Source organism: Protopterus annectens, chromosome 10.part0, assembly GCF_019279795.1.
Source record: "Protopterus annectens isolate FY-2018-M chromosome 10.part0, PAN1.0, whole genome shotgun sequence".
In the NCBI taxonomy this organism is placed as follows: Eukaryota; Metazoa; Chordata; order Ceratodontiformes; family Protopteridae; genus Protopterus; species Protopterus annectens.
The window spans coordinates 827,462,022-827,484,668 of NC_056744.1; the positions used below are offsets into that span (position 1 = coordinate 827,462,022).

A 22,647-nucleotide genomic window follows, 5' to 3' on the forward strand; every position below is an offset into this window, starting at 1 on the left:
AACTATGTCAAGAATCTAAATGGTATTGCTCAGATCTGCTCTGAGCTACAACAGAATGGCATTAAATATACTGATCCCAAGGATATTGCCAATATCCTGGCAGATTGATTCAGTGCCAACTTCACACCCCTCTCACCCCTAAATGGCCCATCTCAATACCGGAAGATTGCCAAATTCCAGTAATAACAGCCACACAGGTAAAAAAATGCACTCTCCAAAGCTAAGAATACAGCATCCATGGGACCAGATGACATCCCGGGCTGTGTACTACATGAACTACAAAATGAACTGGCACCTCACCTAAGTGTCATGTTTAATCATACCCTCACCTCAGGCTTCATGCCCACTGAGTGGCACACAGCTACAGTTATCCCACTCCACAAGGGGGGATCCACCTTGGATCCCGGGAACTACCGCCCCATCAGTCTGACGAGCCTTATCTGCAAGGCCATGGGAACGTATTATCATGGAACTTATAAACAAAGACATTGGCAACCTTCAGACACTGGACCCCACCCAGTTTGGGTTCGTGAAGGGCCGCTCTTGTCTCCTGAACCTGATTGACTTCTTCGAATCAGTCTTCAGAGCCGTGGACGAGGGTAAGGCAGTCCACAGAGCCTATCTGGACCTTGCTAAGGCCTTTGACACTATCCCCCACTCAATCATAGATAAACTTACTAAGCTGGGCATTAATCCCTATGTCACTCAATGGGTTGCCAACTGGCTTACTGACAGAACCCACACTGTAAAAGTAGCTGACTCCAAATCCAGCTCCAGACAAATGACAAGTGGAGTACCTCAGGGTTCAGTCCTGAGACCGTTCTTGTTTGGTGTCTACTTCTCTGAAGTACAGGCCAACACTAAGGGACTCTGGTTAACAAAGTTCTCAGATGGCTGCAAACTGGGAGCCATTATTGAATCCCCAAATGATGTGGATACTCTGCAAAAGGGCCTTACAGAAACAGATGCTTGGTGCCAGAGCCATGGGCTCAAGTCCAATGCCAAGAAATGTATAGTTATTCCCTTTGGGGAAAAAACACGTACCCGTGAATTACCACATAGGTAGCAGTACACTAAATACTGAAAGTGTGATAAGAGACTTAGGGACACAGGTGGACAGTGGTCTCACCTTCAATAACCACATTGCCACAACATTCAGGAAATCCTTCGATGTGGCACATCTCATCACTAAGGACTTTTCCTCCAGAAAAAAAGGTAGTCATTGTCCCACTGTACTCATCCCTAATTAGACCCATTATAGAAAGCAATGCCCCATTTGGTATGTACCTCTCAAGACATCTGCAACAACTGGAAAGGCCGCAGAAATAACTCACTAAAAGAATCACAGGCCTAAAGCAGATGCTCTATGCTGGCCGCCTTAAAAAAAACTCCAGCTATAGTATGTTGCATATCATCTACTCAGAGGCGATCTCTGCTTAACATACAAGGCCGTGTCAAACCCAGAACTGTTGGACATGCTACACTTAAAGAAATCCCAATCCCTCAGAGCCACACGCTCTAGGGATCTAAACCTTGTCATCACAATAAACAAAACATGCTGGAAGGATAGGTTCCTGACTCAGAGACTCCTCAGACTCTTGAATAGACTGCCCATACATGTCAAGCAGAGTGCCTCTTTGGCCCTCTTCAAAAGGAACCGTGACAATTGGATGGGAGAAAGGAAATTCACCCCGGTGATCATGTCAGTCGTCCTGCTAGACAGGAGTCCAGGGAAGTAAATAGTGTGGGAAGAAATAGCCAGGGAATTTTATGGCTAGGCTTGTATAGACCCTAGGGCCGATAGCCTAGTACCAACCTATGAAACCTCTGACAGAAACTTAGCTGTGTAGCTGTTTAAGCTATGCTCCCTGAAGGGCATCATATACATATATATATATATATATATATATATATATATATATATATATATATATATATATATATATATATATATATATATATATATATATATATATATATATATATATATATATATATATATATAATCTATATATATATATATATATATATATATATATATATATATGTATATATATATATCTATATAGATATATATATATATATATATATATATATATATATATATATATCTATATAGATAGATATATATATATATATATATATATATATATATATAGATATATATATATATATATATATATAGATATATATATATAGATATATATGTATACACATATATATATAGATAGATATAGATATACATATATATATATATATATATATATATAGATATATATATATATATATATATATAGAGAGAGAGAGAGAGAGAGAGATATAAAATTATTTCAGAAATTAGAAATAGAGGCTTGGACTTAGGTTTTGAGGACAGAAAGTAAAATATTTTACTTCAAAATGATTTTATGTTCATCATATTGATCACTTCTGCAGTAGCCATAGCTATGTGGGGTATACCCTACCAATGATGCCAGAGATGGCCAGCTTCCAAAGCTTCAGGGCAAATTCCAAGTGCCTAAACTGTTGGGCAGTGCTGACTAAAAGACGTTTGGTCACCAAGCCCTTCATAGTTTTATTGCTGCCAAAGAGTATGCTTCTAAAGCTTTTGAGGATCAGCGGTTTGTTTGTGCTGATGTCTTTCAAGAATGCAACTGCAGTCATAACATATGGGTTGTCCTGCCTCAGGCAGCCCTCGGTCGGCCATATTCCAAAGTCTGGGTCCGACGTTGGCTGATATCGCATTTCCCTCCGACGTCAGAGCGGCTGGAGTACATAAGCATCAGCCAACGCCATCTTCTTCAGTCTTTCTTGCCGCGCGGTGCCCGAAGCAGAAGCAGTTCGCAAGTGCCGGTCGGTCAGCTCCTGTATTCTTCGAAACCGAAGTTATCAAAAAAGCTAAGTACCCCGTTGGGGACCTTTTCTTGCCTCAGCCGATGTCAGAAATTACTGAAAAAGTAAATAATTGTTTGTCTTGTGGTAAACAAATACCTCATAAGGATTTCCACTCTTACTGCCTCCCTTGCCTTGGCCCAGACCACGACGTCTCGGCCTGTGCCGCCTGTGCTTGCTTCAATAAGCGCACTCTCAGGCGCCGGGCGAAGTTCGCTGAAGACTTTTTCGGCGATAAATTTGACTATACAGTGCCATCGGAACATCTGACAACGCAAACTCCTAAGAAACGAAAAGACCGGGACCGACATCCTCAGCCCGCGTCTTCCACCGACACCACGCCAAAACTAACCGCGAGTGCTCCGGTTCCCTCTGAGGTGGTTATTCCACCGCTCCGAACCGAAGACACCGCATTACCGATACCTCCGATACCGGAGGCCACTCCGACGCCAGTTATTGACTTTCCTCCGGATACTGAAACTGAGGAAATGCCCGAGACCATCGCTGTTGATAAGGTCACTCCTGCACGTGGAGCGGCTAGGCCTCCCATGTCCATGTCTATCAAGGCCTACACACGTGCCAAGGCAGCCAGCAAGTCCAAGCATCTTTCTGCTAAAACCTTACCTCAGCCTACTCCTGAAACTCAAATCATGGCTATGGCCGCAGATTTAATTTCCCTGATCAGAGGTTCCCAGGCCCATCCTGAGAGAGGATCCCAGCCTCCTCCTGATGAGGCCCAGGGTTGTACCCTCTGACCCTCTTCCTACAGATGAAGATTCTGAGGACTCTGTTCACTCCGAAAGCCAGGAAGAGCCCTTCCAGACCTATGAGGATTCAGATGCAGAGGACTCCATTCCCTCGGATTCTCCTCCTGAGGATATGTCTTGTGGGGAAGTTCTGCATTCCATGAGGGAGCATTTTAAGTGGCAAGGCCAGGAATATTCAGATTCCAGAAAGCGCCTTCGAACCTTCCTTAAAAAGCCCCAACACAGACCCTTAGCTATACCTCCTGTGCTTGATGTTTTGGATGATTTATACTCTGACTCCAGTGTTACCCCTGATACTCTTCCTCCTGCTCCTGTCAAGCCTGACAGATACTATAGGATCCCAGAAACCCATTCTCATTTCTTTAGGGCCCATGCTGTTGATTTAGAAACAATTTCCCAGGGGCCTAAAGGGGTTTCAGCTACCACCTCCAAAAACCCTTTGCCTTCCGACAGGAAAGCAAGGTCCTTAGAGAGATGGGGGAAGAAGGTCTACACCTCCACTACTTTATCTATGAGAGCTCTCAATTGTCTTTCACATGTTTCAATATCAGGATTTCCTGTTAGATGATTTACAGAAAAGATTGGCCTCCCCTGAACCTTTAGATAGGAAGTCTTTGCAGGAGGCTGTACACAATTCTCAGCAAGTTAGCAATCATTTTCTACAGTGTGAATATGATGCATTGGAAGCTTCATGTAGGGCAGCTATGACAGGGGCGGTCATTCGTAGACATGCATGGCTAAAAGATCAACCTTTACCAGATCATGTTAAGGCAAAACTTCTTGATGCACCCTTGGAAAAGAACAAGCTTTTTGGTGCTAATGCTAAAGATGTGTTAAAGTCCATTGAGGAAAAAGCCAAGTCAGTTCAGACAGTCAAAGATTTCCTCCAGGTTCAGCCACCCAGATTCAGCAGGAACTGGCCTTCTAAAAACTGGTCCTTTCCTAATCCTGAAAGATTTCAAAGGGGAAAAACAGGCGTGCCCGAGGAAGAGGCCAATACAGAGGATCCTACAGGGGACGACAGTGGCAACCAGCAAACCAAAGAAGTGACACAGGGGTTTCTCCCGTGCCACAGGGACAATCTCAATGACTTTCCTCTAGTTCCGCTGACCAAGGAGCAAGCAGAAGCTCCTTTGGGCGGAAAATTATCTCGGTTTACAAAAAATTGGCACAAACTGACAAAGGACAAATGGATTTTGGACATTATAGACCACGGTTACAGGTTCCATTTGCATACCTTGCCAAGAAAACTGGGTATGCCAAACCTTCCGCAAAATCAGAGGGCAGAGGCTATCAAGCAAATTTCTCTGCTTGCTCAGATCAAAGCAATAGAAAAAGTTCCACAACAAGAACAAGGTCAGGGGTTTTACTCAAGACTGTTCCTTGTTCCAAGAAAAGAAACTCAATGGAGACCAATACTGGACTTGTCCGCTTTAAACACTTTTCTCATAGTACCAAAGTTCAAAATGCTGACTCTACAGCAACTCCTTCCCATGCTGGGCAAGGGGTCTTGGCTGATTACTCTGGACCTCAAGGAGGCATACCTGCATGTCCCTATCAGACACAGCTGCAGAAGATACCTCAGATTTCTTGCAGGGCCAGAGCATTATCAATTCTCAGCATTGCCATTTGGCTTATCTACTGCGCCCAGAGTATTCACAAAATGCCTGGCTTCAGTAATTGCTCATTGCAGGCTCCAGGGGATTCAAATCTACCCGTACCTGGACGATTGCCTCATACAAGCGGACGACAAACTAACCTTGACAAAAAACTTGAATTGTGTCATACATTTGCTACAGGCTCTGGGATACACAGTCAACTTTCAAAAGTCAAGACTTCAGCCATCCCAGCAAATTACCTTCTTAGCAGCCAAACTAGACACAGCCTCTCAAATGGCTTACCTGACAGAAGACTAGCAAAAGAAGTTAACTCATTACTTCAAAAGTTTAGCAAAGCTCACCCAGATGACTGCAAGGAGATTCCTACAGGCCCTGGGTTACATGTCATCTTGCATTCTCCTGGTTCCACTAGCAAGACTACACATGAGAAAGCTTCAATGGTACCTAAAAAGCTTATGGTCTCAACACAGCAACAACCTAGAAGCAACCATACCGCTCATTCTATGTCTTCAAAAGGAATTTCTATGGTGGGCCTCAGTAAGCCAGTCAAACACAGGTATGTCATTCAAAAAACCTCAGATAACACAGACCATGACCACAGATGCCTCAGACCTTGGATGGGGGGGGCGCACATGGAGGGCAGATGTATTCAAGGACAATGGTCTCCAAAGGAAACACATCTGCATATCAACCAAAAAGAAATGCTGGCAGTAATGCATGCCATCGAGGCCTTCGGACAACAACTACAACCAGGCCACCTACTAATACGGACAGACAACACCACTGTGATGTGGTACATAAACAAGCAGGGGGGCACTCATTCTTACCCCCTTTGCAGACTGACAATGAATCTTTGGGAAAAATCACTGAGCCTAAACATACAGTTGCAATCCCAGTTTGTTCCAGGCAAAGACAATGTTCTAGCGGACAGTCTAAGCAGGAATTTCCTAGACCCCCACGAATGGAGGTTACATCCAGAAATCTTTATACGACTCACTTCGACATGGGGCAGGCCGGACGTAGACCTATTTGCCTCCCACCTCAATCATCACTTACAAAAGTTCTGTTCAAGGACATATCATCCACAAGCATGGAAAATAGATGCTCTCTCATTCAACTGGAGCTCCCTAAAAATCTATGCATTTCCACCTCTGCCACTGATGACCACAGTGTTACTAAAGATCAAAGCAGAGCAGCCCAAGGGGATCCTAATAGCTCCAGACTGGCCAAGACAACACTGGTACCCACTACTACGGAGCATATGTCACAACAAAACGTGGGCCCTCCCCCAATGGCCCCAACTTTTGACTCAACACAACTTCAGGACAGTGCATCCCAGCATCCAGACGCTACAGCTAACAGCTTGGGAGATCCCATGAATAACCTCAACCTACCTCTTTCCAAGGAAGTTCAGCGGATACTGACAGAAGCCCGCAGACCATCCACCAGAAAGGTTTACTCAGCCAAATGGAAGAGATTCAGCGTTTGGAATACCACCAAGGGCCATGATGCATCACTTTTGAGCATCCCACTCATCCTGGAATATTTGGCAGATATGCTACATAATGGACTCTCATACTCCTCTATAAAAATACATGCTTCAGCTATCTCAGCTAGATACAACACTGATCCACCTGTGTTTTCGCATCCTTTGTTAAGGCAATTTCTTAGAGGAATCAAGAATATAAAGCCCCCAAGAAAGGCACCAGTACCAGCTTGGGACCTCAACTTTGTCCTAGAAAAATTGACTCTACCTCCCTTTGAGCCAGCAGCTTCTGTGGATTTACAATTTCTTTCCTGGAAGACAGCTTTCCTGTTGGCCATTACCTCAGCAAGAAGGGTTTCGGAATTACAGGCCCTAATGGCTATACCACCGTTCATAACTTTTCACAGAGACAGAGTCTCCTTACGAACCAACCCTACCTTTCTCCCAAAAGTGGTATCTAGGGTCTCTTTAAATCAAGCAATTCACCTGCCTACTTTCTTTCCCAGTCCTGAGAACAAAGGGGAAAGACTGTTGCATACCTTGGACATTCACAGACAACTTCGCTACTACCTGGACAGAACCAAGACCAGTAGGAAGTCTGATCAGCTTTTTGTAGCTTACGCCCCTGGAGTACAAGGAAAAGCAATTTCCAAACAGACAGTTTCAAAATGGATTGGACATTGCATCAGATTCTATTATTCCTTCCATGGAAAGAGTGTGCCAGCCAATGTCAGACCACACTCCACCAGAGCTACAGCCACCTCTACAGCATTCTTAAGAGGGGTGCCTACAAAAGACATTCTAGAAGCTGCTACATGGAGCTCCGTGCATACATTTTCCAAACACTACAACCTTCCTCTATATTCCAGATCCAGAGCAGGCTTTGCTTCGGCAGTCCTGCAGGGATTGATAGCTACACCATCCTTTTCTTAGAGCATTCCACCTCCCCAGCTAAGCTATGGTATTCAACCCATATGTTATGACTGCAGTTGCATTCTTGAAGGACATAGTACAGTTTTGTACCTACCATAAATGTAGATGTCCGATAGATATGCAACTGCAGTCGGGTTTTCCCTCCCTCCTTCCCCTCTATGCCTTGGGTCCACTCCTATCCCTGTTATCCTTAGCTGGGGATATCTGTTATGGTGTATCTGTTTGTTGCTTATTTATTTGTCTGGAAACCTGTTTTATCTTCCAATTTGATTACAGCCTTCCTTGGAGGGCACCTGGCATCTGGGGCAAGAAACACTGAAGAAGATGGCGTCGGCTGATGCTTATGTACTCCAGCCGCTCTGACGTCAGAGAGAAATGCGACATCAGCCGACGGCGGACCCAGACTTTGGAATCCGGCTGACCGAGGGCTGCCTGAGGCAGGACAACCCATATGTTATGACTGCAGTTGCATATCTATCGGACATCTACATTTATGGTAGGTACAAAACTGTACTTTCCTTTGCTGGGCAGATAAGCTCCCTTTGGGGAGGGTGACTTCCATTTAATAATTTTGTTTGTTATCAATACTTTCCTCTTGTTGATCCGCGGTGGTGCAGCGGTAGTGTTGTTGCCTCGCAGCAAGAGGTTCAACCGTTCGATTTTCGTCTGGCATGCAGGGAGTGCCTTCTGTGTGGAGTCTGCATGTCCTCCCCATGGTCGAGTGGCGTTCCGAAAGACATGTGTGAATGGGCATGCCTTCGTTGAAAGTTGGGTGTTGAGCTGTCAACTCGGCACTGTAGAAATCTACTGCCAATCATTAGCGGACCGGAGTTCCGCTGTAGCGACCCCTAACCAGGAAAAGCCGAAAGACAAACAGCAAAAAATCAATACTTTCCTCTTCAGGGAAGGTTATTTCAGAGCTAGGAGTTTGTGTTTTAATGGACTTCATGAGACTGTACTATACTGTAAAATGGGAATGCTGTTTTTCCCTGCCAGTTTTAAAGCTATTTAAAGCAACTAAAAAACATTTTTTCTCTGGGGAATTTGTTTGTTTCAGTTAGTGAGGATGGCAAAGTGTTTTAAACTGAATTTTACTGTGTTTGCTTGTGAAAAAAGTGAGTCTTAAAGACTTTGTTTTTATTGACATTGCTTCCTGTTTTCCCCAGGACACGGGCACCATTTTTGGGATGATCATGTAGCAGTCTGTCAGCCCCATGGTTGGTTCTTCTTCAAATCAGGAAAAGAAAGTTAAGCAGACAGCCTTTGCCACGACAGTAGGATAACAATTTGCCTCAGCCATGGGTGGGTGAGACTGCTGTGGCCATACGTTGTACCTCAAACCACTCATCTTCTACCTCGGTTCCCTTTGGTGTAGCACCTACAGCCACTATAGACAGGGGTCAGTCACGCCTTCTGCGGCTGTTGGGGTTCACTCAGTGGGTAAGGGAAAACCACTCTTGTCGATCCTGGGACAGGGAACAGGGAAGGCTTCTTAGTTTTGTCACAATGTTGTGTACAACCCTAAGGATGTTGCTTCCATTGATAATACTGTTAGCCCCATTTTTCCTATCAAAAAGAAAGAGAAAACTAAACCTGTATCTACTCCTCCTCAAATCTCCTTAGACAGGAGTAGTTTACTTGGTGTGGCTCAGGGTTTAATTCAGGCTACTGATCCTTTGCTGTGGTCTAATTGTGGGGGAGGGGGGCATCTATTTCTCTGAGATTATTTGTAGAACATGCCAAAACCTTTCAGTGGGAGAACATTAAGGTTTCTCAGTCCCTAAGAAAATACTTTATAGGTTCATAGGTTGGTACTGGGCTATCTGCCCGAAGGCATATATTAGCCCAGCCACATTGTGCGATATCCACCGCCCCTTTAGTAGTTCCCTAGACCCTTGTACTAGCAGCTAGTACCCTTGGCCCCTATCTAGTAGTGCTGTTGGTATGATCCCCGGTGTGAACTTTCTGTTACCCATCCACTCATCAAGGTTCTTCTTGAAGAGTGACAGTGAGGGGCTCTGTCTTATGTAGATCGGTACCCTGTTCCATAGTAAGGGAAGTCTCTGCGAGGGGAATCTATCCCTCCAGCATGTCCTATTCATTGTTGTGTTGAGGTTTATATCCCTAGAGCGTGTAGCTCGAGTAGATTTGTTTTTGCTAAGATGGAGCATGTTCAACAATTCTGGGTTGGACATGGCTCTGAACGTTTGACAGAGATCGCTTCTGAGAAAGCGTTATGCAACAGAGAACAGTCTTAGCTTTTTCAAACATGCTGCATAGGGCAACTGTTTGAGGCCAGTAATCCTCTTGGTTAGGTACCTCTGTGGTCTCTCCAGCAGCTGAAGATGTCTAGCCAGGTACATTCCAATTGGTGCATTGTACTCAATAATAGGTCTGATGAGGGAAGAGTAGAGGGGCACCATTACATCCTTAGATCTTGATGCGAACCCTTTGATCAATTCTTTGATCTGTTACAGAAGGAATTTCCAGAACCTGCACCAGTTCCTCCAATTCTGTTAGCCGTAGAGGATGTGCGTGTTACTGCCTGCAATTTTCCTGATAGTTAGCCAGCTGCCTCCTAAAAAGGCAGATAATGGTGTATACCGTTCCTCAATCTCTTAGGTTTTTGTAGAAGCTTCCCAACCTGATCCAACGGCAGTAGCTTTACGCTGCTGCTAAACATTTAATCTGAAGTTGTTAATCTTCTTCCTATTCATCACTGATGGGGTTTGGTTCCAAGCCCTGAGAACCGAGTCGGCCTAATACCAAGCTCGCATACACCAAAAACTCTCGAGCTAAGCTGTTACCCACAATGCTCTTCTCCCAGTTACCTCAGATCTTGTTTGCTGCACAGCCGTATAGCAGCGTTTCACCGAGCTCTCCAGTTAACTCATTCCCTCCAGTAGAGCTCTTTTGAGTGTGTACCTTTAACTCCTAGTGGGCGTGGCTTCAGCATTTAAAAAAAGTCATCACCTTACATTTTTAACAAATACCCATTGACAGAGGTCATATATCAATACAACTGTGTTTGCTATCCTGTATGCTTCAAGATAAAATTTTCCAATACCTTGTATGTAACATGGTTTAGGAATTATTAATGCAGATATGAACATTCAATATTTGACGCCTGGAGGAGCAGTAGGGTGTAACTGCAGAAACGCCTGGAGATGTCACTCTGCTGTAATGAGTTAAGTATTGTATTTTTCAATTTTTGCAGTATTTTGTAAGTTTTTCTCTCAAAACTCCTATATTTCTTGTTTCTTAAATAGCTCTACCCACGGGTGTTCTCTTTCTTACCATTGTTGGTAAACGCCCTTCCTTACCCTTATGGTATTCTTAATGCCATTGTTGGTATTTTCTTCTCTTTTCTTTCTGCCTCAACACCTCTTTTTTGGATTAGTTACTCGCTTTTTTGGTATGTCTGAAAAGAAAGGGACTTTGGGGTTTAAGCATTGCTCTTCCTGCAGTGGTAAACTCCCCAACAGCGATCTACATATGAGGAATGTGTTTATTGTCTGGGGGTGCCACACCTATCTGTGAAACCTTCCTGTCAAATTTGTGTTCGTTTCAGTCAGCGGACACTGAATGAAAGAAAGAATAAACTTATTCTGAAAGGCCTGCTTCCTTCTCCATTTTCTGAGGCTATTTCTGAGTTGGAGGTCTCAGCCCCTCCATCTGCACACAAAAAACGTTCTCATTCAGACCCTTCTTCACCGGCTGGTGAGAAGGGCAAGCCTCATAAGCACAAAGCCCTTAAAACTTCCACGGGGCACAAGATCTCCTCCTTGGGTCCGATAACCTCAGCTCTGAGCTCTGCTCCACTGGTGTCTTCTGATATTGTGATGACTTCCACATCAGCGCCGCCTTCTGCACAGACTACTGCTACGGTTCCGACTGTAGTTAAGGACCCTACCTTATTGCCTGCCATTAGCTCGGCACTGTCGTCCCCTATCTCCATTCAGAGATCAGTACCAACGACTCCATCGGAGCCGATAATGACCTGCACCCCAGCTATCACTTTGGCTTTGAGCCCTTTTTCTGCACCGATAGTCCCCCTTTTGCCCGCCTCGAAACTGGAATCCTCGGTGCCGACTTTTACTTTACCTCGGACCCGGTATTCCCTATCCTTGGATCCTTTTGCTGGACAAGTCTTTAGCCCATTTTTGGACCGACCTGACTCCCCCTCAAGAGTGTCGGTCAAGTCCACCAGGAGCCCATCTGAATCAGATGTGGTGTACCTGTTTGATCAGCTGCTGACAGCCAGGAGGATTAAAAATTTTCCTAGACCCCACCCCGGGCTTTGGGCCCATTACCCCTGCGACTCCCTCTTATTCTCCTCCCTTGGACCCTTCAGTTCCGAGGCTCATAGTTCCGAGCCTCGTAGCTCCGATGTCTGTGGGAGGAATCCTCTCCTCGGTGCCGACAGTGACCTTCTCTGAGGCTCCAAGGCCCCTTTCGGTTTCGGTTCCTTCAGAACCATCCCTTCCTCAATCTCATGCTTGGGGGGGGGGGAGATCCTCGGCTCCGGGAACGGTTCCGGTTGTTTCTTCGGCTCTATCTCTGGCGCTGGGAGTAACTCCTGCCCCAGTTTTGCTTGAGGCTCCGTCCCCGGAAGCGGGCCGCATGAAGTGGTGTGTGACCCCTGTCCCGAGATTGGCTTCTTCGGTTCCGGGCTCCCATTCCTCTTCGTGGGGGCCTGCCTTCCGGGTGATGGAGAGTGTGCTTGCTTCGGGAAGTGCTCCTCCTACGTTGGACCTTCCCCTCGCTTCTTCTGAGCTGCAGCTATCACAGGCCCCCCCCCCCCCAGAACACCAAGAGTGCAAGCCTCAGGAAACCCCTGTACAGGGTAACCTCCTTTCTGAGTCCTCTTCAGATGCTTCCAGTGCAGATCCTCCTCGGAAATGGGCATGTAAGAGGAAACACATGGACTCCCTGGAGGAGTCCCTCATTGACGATATGGATTACTATGATGGGGTGGTGTCTCCATGGTCACCCTCGATGATGTCTCCTTTGGAGACATCCTGGAAATTTTGAGGCAGAGGGGCGACTTGAAGCCCTCCAACCCTTCCTCGGAGGAATCCATATTCCTGCAGGACTTCCGCTCTCGGCCCTCTACTTTCTGGGTGACCCCCCATCGATGACCTAGTCAAACTCATCATGCAGCGGGCATGGAAGAACCCTGATACCATTGAGGCCCTTCCCCAGAGACCAGACAAGATACTCTCCCCTCCAGAGGAACAGTGCCATTGGTCGAGAGACTTAACAGTAGACGCTATGGTGGTGGCAGCTGCCACGAAAAAGGACCTTGCGGAGGAAATTACTACTGTCCACCTGCCCAACAGACAGTCCCGGGCAGTGGACAGATTAGGGAAGGAAGTTTTTGCTTCAGCGACCTTTGCTGTTAGGTCTCTGAATTACTTGGCACATTTTACAAGGCTCCAAAGAGATCTCGTATCTGAACTCCGAGACCCTCACGGGTCAAGTTTCGGATGGGGCAAGTGATAAAGTTGCTTCCCAACTTTGCTACCATAGAGTCTATTTCCAACTTGTCCATGAGGTTGCTGTCCCACGCAACCGAAGGGGCGGCTAGAGCTGCGGGTGCAGGTGTAGTTATGAGACGCCACGCCTGGATCCGCATTTGTGACCTCGAGGACTCCTTCAGGTCTTCCTTTTTAAACACCCCTATTGAACCGTCTGCTTTGTTCGGTTCTAAAATGAAGGACACATTAGCCAAGTGCGGGCAGGATGGAAAAACCTTGTCTTCCATTGGCCTACGTTTTTCCAAGCCTAAGGAACCAGAGGAGTGGAAAGATGTGGCACAAAAAATCTCAAGTCCCTTTCCGTAGTACACATGGCAAGGACTCCCCCAGAGGCAGGAGGGGTTCCAATAATGGAAGATGCCCCTTTTGGAACAGAGGGGGTCCTCGAAATCAAGGCTGCAGGGTTCTTTCTCCGGACAACCTTATCAGCACTTCTGAAGCGCTGCCCGAGTACTTTCCGAGTACTTTCCTCTGGAAGCAGTCAGGGCTCGTTTTTCTCTGCACCAAGCTTCCTGGCGCTCTATTACAGATGATCCGTGGGTGCAGAGAATAATTTCCAGAGGCTGTTACATTCCCCTAATCTCTTACCCAAGATCTCCGAAATCCCTTCCCGATGTTCCACCCAGTCAAAGGGAATAGGCAGCTTCAGAAATAAGAAAGTTGTGTCACAAACGAGTCATCCAACAAGTCCTCCCAGACCAGTGCGGATCTGGTTTTTACTCAAGATTCTTTTTGGTGCCAAAAAAGACAGAGGACTGGAGGCCCATTTTGGATCTCAGCCAGCTAAACAAATCAGTAGTTCAGACCAAGTTCCGCATGGTCACGATTCAGTCCATTCTCCCATTTCCTCGGGAGGGTGTGTGGATGTCCTCAATAGACCGAGATGTGTATTACCACATCAAAATGGACAAACTTTCCAGGAGTCTCCTTCACTTCTGGCTGGGAGCCAATCATTACCAATTCATAGTCCTGCCATTCGGTCTCTCAACTGCCCCCAGAGTGTTCACGAAATGCCTAGCAGTGGTGACAGCTCATCTGAGACTTCAGGGATTCCAGTTGTTTCTATATCTAGACGATTGGCTCCTGTCCATCCCCACCAAGCGCCTACTGGGCAGGGACCTCCACTACACCCTAGCACTGGCAGAGTTCCTAGGCATCACAATTCACTGGGAAAAATCCAACCTTCATCCCACCCAACAATTGAAATTTATAGGAGCAATATTCAACAATCAAACCAGCCAAGTCTTTCTTCCTCCTCACAGACTTCTGAGATTATGGTTACAAGTACAAGTAATACTCTGTCAAAGGAAGGTGGCTGCAAGGGAAGATGTCCTTCAAGGATGCATTTGCAGTCATAACATATGGGTTGTCCTGCCTCAGGCAGCCCTTCGGTCGGCCGGATTCCAAAGTCTGGGTCTGGCCTCGGCTGATGTCACACTTTCCCCGACGTCAGAGCTTCTGGGGTATAAAGGCATCAGCCAACGCCATTTTCCTCAGTCTTTCTTGCCGCGCGGTGCCCGAAGCAGAAGCTGTTCGCAAGTGCCGGTCGGTCAGATCCAGAGATTTCAGCTACCGAAGACTTCTAAAAAAAGCTAAGTACCCCGTTGGGGACTCTTTCTTGCCTCAGCCGATGTCAGACAAAGTAAATAATTGTTTAACTTGTGGGAAACAAATACCTCATAAGGATTTCCATTCTTACTGCCTTCCTTGCTTAGGCCCAGACCACGACGTATCAGCTTGTTTAGCCTGTGCCTCCTTCAACCGACGGACTCTTAGACGTCAGTCGGAGTTTGCAGAAGAGTTTTTTGGATCTGCTTTTGCATATAAAATGCCGTCGGAGACTCCGACTACACATTTAGCCAAAAAAATGCAAGGAAAAGGACCGACACTTGCGGCCCGCGGTTTCGGCTGAAACCACGGTTAGGCCTACCGCGAGTGTCTCGGTTTCGGCTGAAACCGAGTCCTCGGTTCTTACTTTTGCCGAAATCATACCTCCGACAACCGAGGCCAGAGAGGCCCCGGCTGAGTCGGCTACAGAAATCCCTACCGAAGAAGCAAGCGCACAAGAATTGTCCGACACCATCCCACTGGACATTTCTACACCTGCACGTGGGGCAGTTAGGCCCCCTGCTTCTATGTCTATTAAGGCCTTCTCCAGGGCTAAAGCAGCTAAAATTTCAAAGGCTTTACCTGCAAAATCTACCTCTCAGAGACCTTCCTCACGTTCTCAGATTCTCAGCCTTGCTGAGGACCTTATATCTCTGATTAGGGGTTCCCAACCTCACCCAGACATGGCCTCTCAACCTCCTCCTGACAAAAGGCTTGAACCCCCTGAACCTCTCTCCTCTGATTACTCCTCAGATGGATCTGATTTATCAGACCATCAGGAAGGGCCATACTCACCTTATGAGGATTCAGATGCAGAAGACTCTATTCCTTCTGCCTCCTCTCCAGAAGAATTTTCCTTTGGGGAGACTTTACACTCAATGAGGGAACACTTTCAAAGTCAGGGTCAGGATTTCTCTGATTCTAGAAAAAGACTAAGGACCTTTTTACACTTGCCACAGCATAGGCCTTTAGCCATGCCACCTGTGCTAACTGTAGTTGATGATGCATATGATGATGTCAGTTCTGCCCCTGATTCTCTTCCCCCGGCCCCTGCCAAACCTGACAGATATTACAGGGTCCCGGATTCTCACTTTCACTTGTTTAAAGCCCATGCTGCAGACCCAGAAACTATTTCTCAGGGCCCAAAAGGTGTTGCAGCTGCCACTGCCAAAAACCCCCTACCCTCTGAAAGAGAGTCAAGAGCATTAGAGAGATGGGGAAAAAAGGTTTATACATCTGCTACTCTTTCTGCCAGGGCATTAAACTGTCAATTCCATATGATACAGTACCAGGAATATTTGTTAGATCAGCTGAATAAAAAGCTTGCTTCTCCTGAACCTTTAGACCGTAAGTCCCTTCAGGATTTGGTACACAACTCTCAGCAGGTCAGTAATCATTTCTTAAAATGTGGCTATGATGCACTGGAGGCTTCATTTAGATCAGCTATGACTGGAGCAGTAATTCGAAGGCATGCCTGGCTAAAAGAGCAATCCTTGCCAGACCATGTCAAGTCTAAACTCCTAGATGCTCCAATGGAGAAACAAAGTTTATTTGGCTCCCCTGCACAGGAGATTCTAAAGAAAGTGGAAGAAAAAGCAAAATCTGTGCAAACAGTAAAGGATTTTCTGCAGGTCCAACCTCCGAGGTTCAGCAGAAACTGGCCTTCAAAGAATTGGTCCTTTCCAGACACCTCCAGAGCACAGAGGGGCAGGAATAGACGCCCAAGAGGCAGAGGTCAATCAAGGGGTGCCTACAGGGGTCGTCAGTGGCAACCTGCCAACCAGAGGAGTACTGCCACAGCTGCAACTACAACCACTTCCACAGGACAGACACAATGACTTGGCTCTGATTCCGCCTACCAGGGAACAACTGGAAGCACCCTTGGGCGGAAAGTTGGCTTTATTCTCGAAATGTTGGCATTGCATTACAAAAGACAAATGGACATTGCAAACAATAGACCAAGGATACAGGTTTCACTTCCACTCTTTACCAGAAAAGAGCGGAATGCCAAACCTTCCACCAAACCAGAAGCCAGAGGCTCTAAGACAAATCAACAATTTACTTCAGATGAAAGCAATAGAAAGGGTACCATCTATGGAACAAGGCCAAGGATTTTACTCCAGACTATTCCTTGTACCAAGAAAAGAAACCCAATGGAGGCCTATTCTCGACTTGTCCGCACTAAACACATATCTCATTGTGCCAAAATTCAAAATGCTGACCCTACAGCAACTTCTTCCCATGTTGGGCAAGGAGTCCTGGCTGGTGACTCTAGATCTCAAGGAGGCATACCTGCACGTCCCTATACGACCAGATTGCAGAAGACACCTCAGATTTCTTGCAGGATCAGAGCATTTTCAATTCTCAGCATTGCCCTTTGGCTTATCTACTGCACCCAGAGTATTCATGAAATGCCTGGCATCAGTAATTGCACATTGCAGGCTTCAGGGAATTCAAATCTACCCATACCTGGACGACTGCCTAATACAAGCGGACAACAAGACAAAACTAATAAAGGATTTGGCCTATGTCATACACCTGTTACAGGCCTTGGGATACACAGTCAAAATCCGGAAGTCAAGACTAGTGCCATCCCAAAGGATAACATTTTTGGGTGCGGATCTGGACACAATAACTCAGATGGCTTTTCTCATAGAAGAAAAACAAAAGCAACTCCCAGTCTGCTTCATGGCTTTGACAAGACAAACTCAGCTTACTGCAAGGAAAGTCCTGCAGGCCCTGGGTTACATGGCATCCTGCATAATCTTGATCCCGCATGCCAGGCTGCATATGAGGAAATTACAATGGTACCTAAGGAATGTATGGTCGCAACACAGGCACAGCCTAGAAACCATGATACCAATCATTCCATGCCTGAAAAAGGAATTCCTGTGGTGGGCTCAGGCCTGCCAGACCAACAGAGGGTTGCCTTTCAACAAACCACAACCAAGGCAGACCATCACCACGGACGCCTCAGACCTAGGATGGGGAGCACACACGGAAGACAAGTGTATCCAAGGCCTATGGTCTCAAGACCAGCTGAATTTGCACATAAACCTAAAGGAGATGCTGGCAGTGAAGCATGCAATTGAGGCATTCAAATCATTCCTCCAGCAAGGACATCTGCTGATAAGGACAGACAATACCACAGTCATGTGGAACATAAACAAACAGGGAGGCACGCATTCCTACCCTCTATGCTGGATGGCAATGGATCTGTGGAACCTAGGCCTGAATCTCAACATCCAACTGCAGGCCAAATTCGTACCAGGAAAAGAGAATTCACTAGCAGACAGCTTAAGCAGAACTACCACGGATGCTCACGAATGGATGCTGCATCCAGACATCTTCAAAATCATAACAAACAAATGGGGAATGCCAGAGATAGACCTGTTTGCCTCCCCACTCAACCACCAACTGAACAAATTCTGCTCAAGAGTATACCACCCACAAGCCTGGAGGGTGGACTCCCTCTCTTTCAGCTGGAAGGCCCTAACAGTGTATGCTTTTCCACCTCTTCCATTGATGTACAAGGTTCTACTGAAGATCAGGGAGGAACAGCCAAAGGTGATTCTGATAGCTCCAGACTGGCCAAGGCAACATTGGTATCCACTACTGAGAAGCATGTCTCGGACAAACTCATGGCCTCTACCCCTATGGCCTTTACTTCTAACGCAGAACAACTACAAGACCCTGCATCCAAACTTGAAAACACTGCAGCTAACTGCCTGGAAAATTGCCTAAAACAAAACCACACTGTTTTATCCTAGAGGGTCAAGGACATTATCCTGGAGGCTCGCAGACCCTCCACAAGAAAAACATACTCAGCCAAATGGAAGAGATTCCTCATTTGGAGTGCATCAAAGGGTACAAATGTCACACTGGCAAATCTACCACACATCCTAGAATACTTAGCAGAACTGTTCCACAATGGCCTGTCCTATTCTTCCATTAAGATTCATGCTTCAGCAATTTCAGCAGAGTACAACATGGATCCTCCTATCTTCTCTCACCCTCTCCTCAGACAATTTTTAAAAGGGATCAAAAATGTAAAACCTCCAAGGAAACCTCCTCTGCCTACATGGGATCTCAATTTTGTGCTGGAAAAATTAACACTACCCCCTTTTGAACCAGCAGCATCAGCAGACTTACAGTTCTTATCTTGGAAAACTGCTTTCCTTCTAGCAATCATTTCAGCAAGAAGAGTATCCGAGTTACAGGCACTAATGGCAGTGCAGCCTTTCCTTATTTTTCACCAGGATAGAGTGTCCCTGAGAACCAATCCTACTTTCATGCCAAAGGTGGTATCCAGGGTATCCTTGAACCAAGCTATTCATTTGCCTACGTTCTTCCCTAACCCACAGAACAGGGGGGAAAAACTATTGCACACCTTGGATGTACACAGACAACTACGCTACTATCTGGACAGAACTAAAACCAACAGAAAAACTGACCAACTTTTGGTAGCATATGCAACTGGAGTGCAAGGAAAAGCAATTTCCAAACAGACAATTTCAAAATGGATAGGAAATTGCATTTGATTTTGCTACTCTTTTCATGGAAAGACAACTCCTGAAAATATCAGGCCTCACTCCACAAGAGCCACAGCCACCACTACAGCTTTCCTACGAGGGGTGGCCACCAAGGACATTTTAGAAGCTGCTACTTGGAGCTCCGTGCATACATTTGCCAAGCATTACAATCTATCTTTATACTCCAGATCCCGAGCAGGTTTTGCAACTGCAGTTTTACAGGGGATCTTAACTACACCATCATAGTCTTAGTACCTCCTCCCCCAGTTTGGCTATGGTATTCTACCCATATGTTATGACTGCAGATGCATCCTTGAAGGACATAGTACAGTTTTGTACCTACCATAAATGTAGATGTCTGATAGGTGTGCATCTGCAGTCAGGATTACCCACCCTCCTTCCCCTCTGTGGTACTCCTAGGGTGCTTACCCCTCTTTCAGCTAGCTGGGGGAATCTATTATGGTGTATTTGTTTGTATGTATATATGTATATATATTTTGTTTGCTACTGTTTGGAATTTTCAACATTTATCCAAATTTAGCCTTCCTAGAGGGCACCTGGCATCTGGGGCAAGAAACACTGAGGAAAATGGCGTCGGCTGATGCCTTTATACCCCAGAAGCTCTGACGCCGGGGAAAGTGTGACATCAGCCGAGGCCAGACCCAGACTTTGGAATCCGGCCGACCGAAGGGCTGCCTGAGGCAGGACAACCCATATGTTATGACTGCAGATGCATACCTATCTGATATCTACATTTATGTTGGGTACAAAACTGTACTTTCTTCAGGCTCTGGGGGTCTATGGCGGCAGCCATTCCAATTGTCCCCCTAACAAGATTGCATATGAGAATACTACATTGGCTCCTTTTGTCCCTGTGGATATCCAGTCTCCACCTGCTGAATGCACAGATCCTCATCACCAACTCCTGCAAGCAAGATCTCCTCTGGTGGATGAGAGCAGACAAAAATCTTTGGTTTTTCCCCTTCCAGACTCCCCAACCCAACACCACGGTGACCACAGACAGTTCCCTGATAGGGTGGGGCCACTTCCAGGGAAAGACAGTCCAAGGCACGTGGTCCAACCTAGAGATCAACTTGCATATCAGTGTCCTGGAGTTAAGTGCGATGCTGTTAGCGTTGCAGGCACTTCATTTGCTCCTTCCATCAGGAACAATTGCTATCCAGTCAGACAAATATATAAGTCGTTTGGTACATAAACAAGGAGAGACCAAATCCTACCCCCTGTGTCACGAGGCAATGAGAATTTGGCATTGGGCGATAGCTACCAACCACTTTTTAATCGCAGTGCATGTCCCGGGGAGCTCCAATGTGATTGCGGACAGACTAAGCAGATGCATCCTCCATCCTCACGAGTGGTCTCTCAACCCAATCGTGGCGGCAGAACTCTTCAGCCGTTGGGGCCAGCTTTGTTGCGATCTTTTTGCCTGCCCCTCAAACAAAAAATGCAACAGCTATTTTGCCCTCTTTCCCCCACACGGGGAGTCACCGAGAGACTCTTTGATTCACGATTGGCCCACGGGTCTTCTCTATGCTTATCCTCCGATACCTCTGATTCCCTTATTTCTAAGGAAAGCTATTCAGTTGAGAAGCAAGGTGATCCTCATTGCCCCTCTCTGGCCTTGTCAAGTGAGTTTTCCCTTCCTCCGACCTCATCTGTTACAACCTCCTTGGATCCTGGACACTCGTCAGGACCTAATATCTCACCCACAAGGGCTGACTTCCTCAAATCTATCCACCCTCAAGCTGACAGCTTGGTTTCTCCACTTCCGTTAGTCGTCAGGCAGGAAACTCTCTCCTCTTCTTTCCGGAATATTATTCTGGGCTCCCACAAACCATCCACCAGAAAACTCTGCAGAGTTAAGTGGAAAAGATTTGCTATCTGGTCGAATAATCAGATGCTAGACCCCTTTTCAGCTCCTACAGCCACCATTCTTCACTATCTCTCTGAGTTGTTTAACAATGGGGTTTCATCCTCTACTATTTGAGTCCATTTAGCAGCTATTTCCAATTTCCATAATGGTTCAGATGGAGTCTCTCATCTCCACCCGACTGCAAGACCTTTCTCAATGAAGTTTTCCATAGTAGACTTCCTATCAGGCAGCCTGTAGAGACATGGAATCTCTCGCAGGTTCTCCATTGTCTCTCTCTACCTCCCTTTGAGCCTGCCGCGACGTGATCTAAAATTCCTGTCATGAAAGTCTTTGATGTTCATCGTGTTACACTGCTGCAGTCATTACACTTGGGTTATCCTGCCATCAGGTGGTTCCCCAGTCGGCTTGAGTTCCAAAGTCTTGGTCCGGCGTCGGTTGCTGTCTCCTCCTCCCTGACGTCAGTGCGACAGTGGTATATAAGATGCAGCCGACGCCATTTTCTCTAGTCTTTCTTGCCGCGCGGTGCCCGAAGCAAAAGCAGTTTGCAAGTGCCGGTAGGCCGACTCCTGAGATTTTCATTCCGAATCCGGAACCGAAGTCTTCTACAAAGCTAAGTACCCTGTTGGGGAAACTTTTTCTTGCCTCAGACCGATATCAGTAAAAGTTAATAACTGTATTTCTTGTGGGAAGCAAATACCTCTTAAGGATTTCCATTCCTATTGTATTCCATGCCTAGGCCCATACCACGACGTCACTGGTTGTCGGTTTTGTGCTAGGTTTAACAAGTGCACTATTAAACGTCAGTTTGATTTTGCCCCACATGTTTTTGACAGAAAATTCAATTACACCATGCCGTCGGAACTTCCGACGACCGGAATACATAAAAAGCGCAAAGACAAGGATAGGATCTGAGGCCCAAAACTGATGACAAAGCCTCTTCTAGGCCAGTCGCCAGTTCTCCGGTTTTCAGCGAGGCGCCTTCGCAGCCCCTGACGACCACTTCTGCAGAACCACAGGCCGCCTCTGACTCCCACATGGAGATGGCTGGGCCTTCGGACGCCCAAGTTCTTCAGCCTACCGAAACTAATCCATCAGAGGGATCCGGAGTAGCTGAACAACCCGCAGCTTCAGAGGGTGTTTTCAGACCTACTCAGTTAAGCATTAAACCCTCTGCTAGGTCTAAACCTTCTTTAAAAACAAAGAAACAAATATGGCATTCTCCAGGACAGGCATCCATGCCTAAGAAACAAATGTTCAAAATGGCCGAAGACCTAATCACTCTGATCAGGGGGTTCCATCCCCCTCCTGATAAAAGGCCTAGACAGGATGCAGACTATGACTCATCCGACCAGGTGTCCATCTCTTCAGATTCATCCTCAGAC

At 46.3% G+C, this 22,647-nt stretch overlaps 1 protein-coding gene across 1 annotated transcript in view; it reads left to right on the forward strand.

Annotated features, from left to right (window-relative positions):
- Window positions 1-22,647, forward strand: part of PKN2 (protein kinase N2) — a 2,214,272-nt gene that overhangs the window by 357,827 nt on the left and 1,833,798 nt on the right. The gene's annotated exons all lie outside the window — the stretch shown is intronic.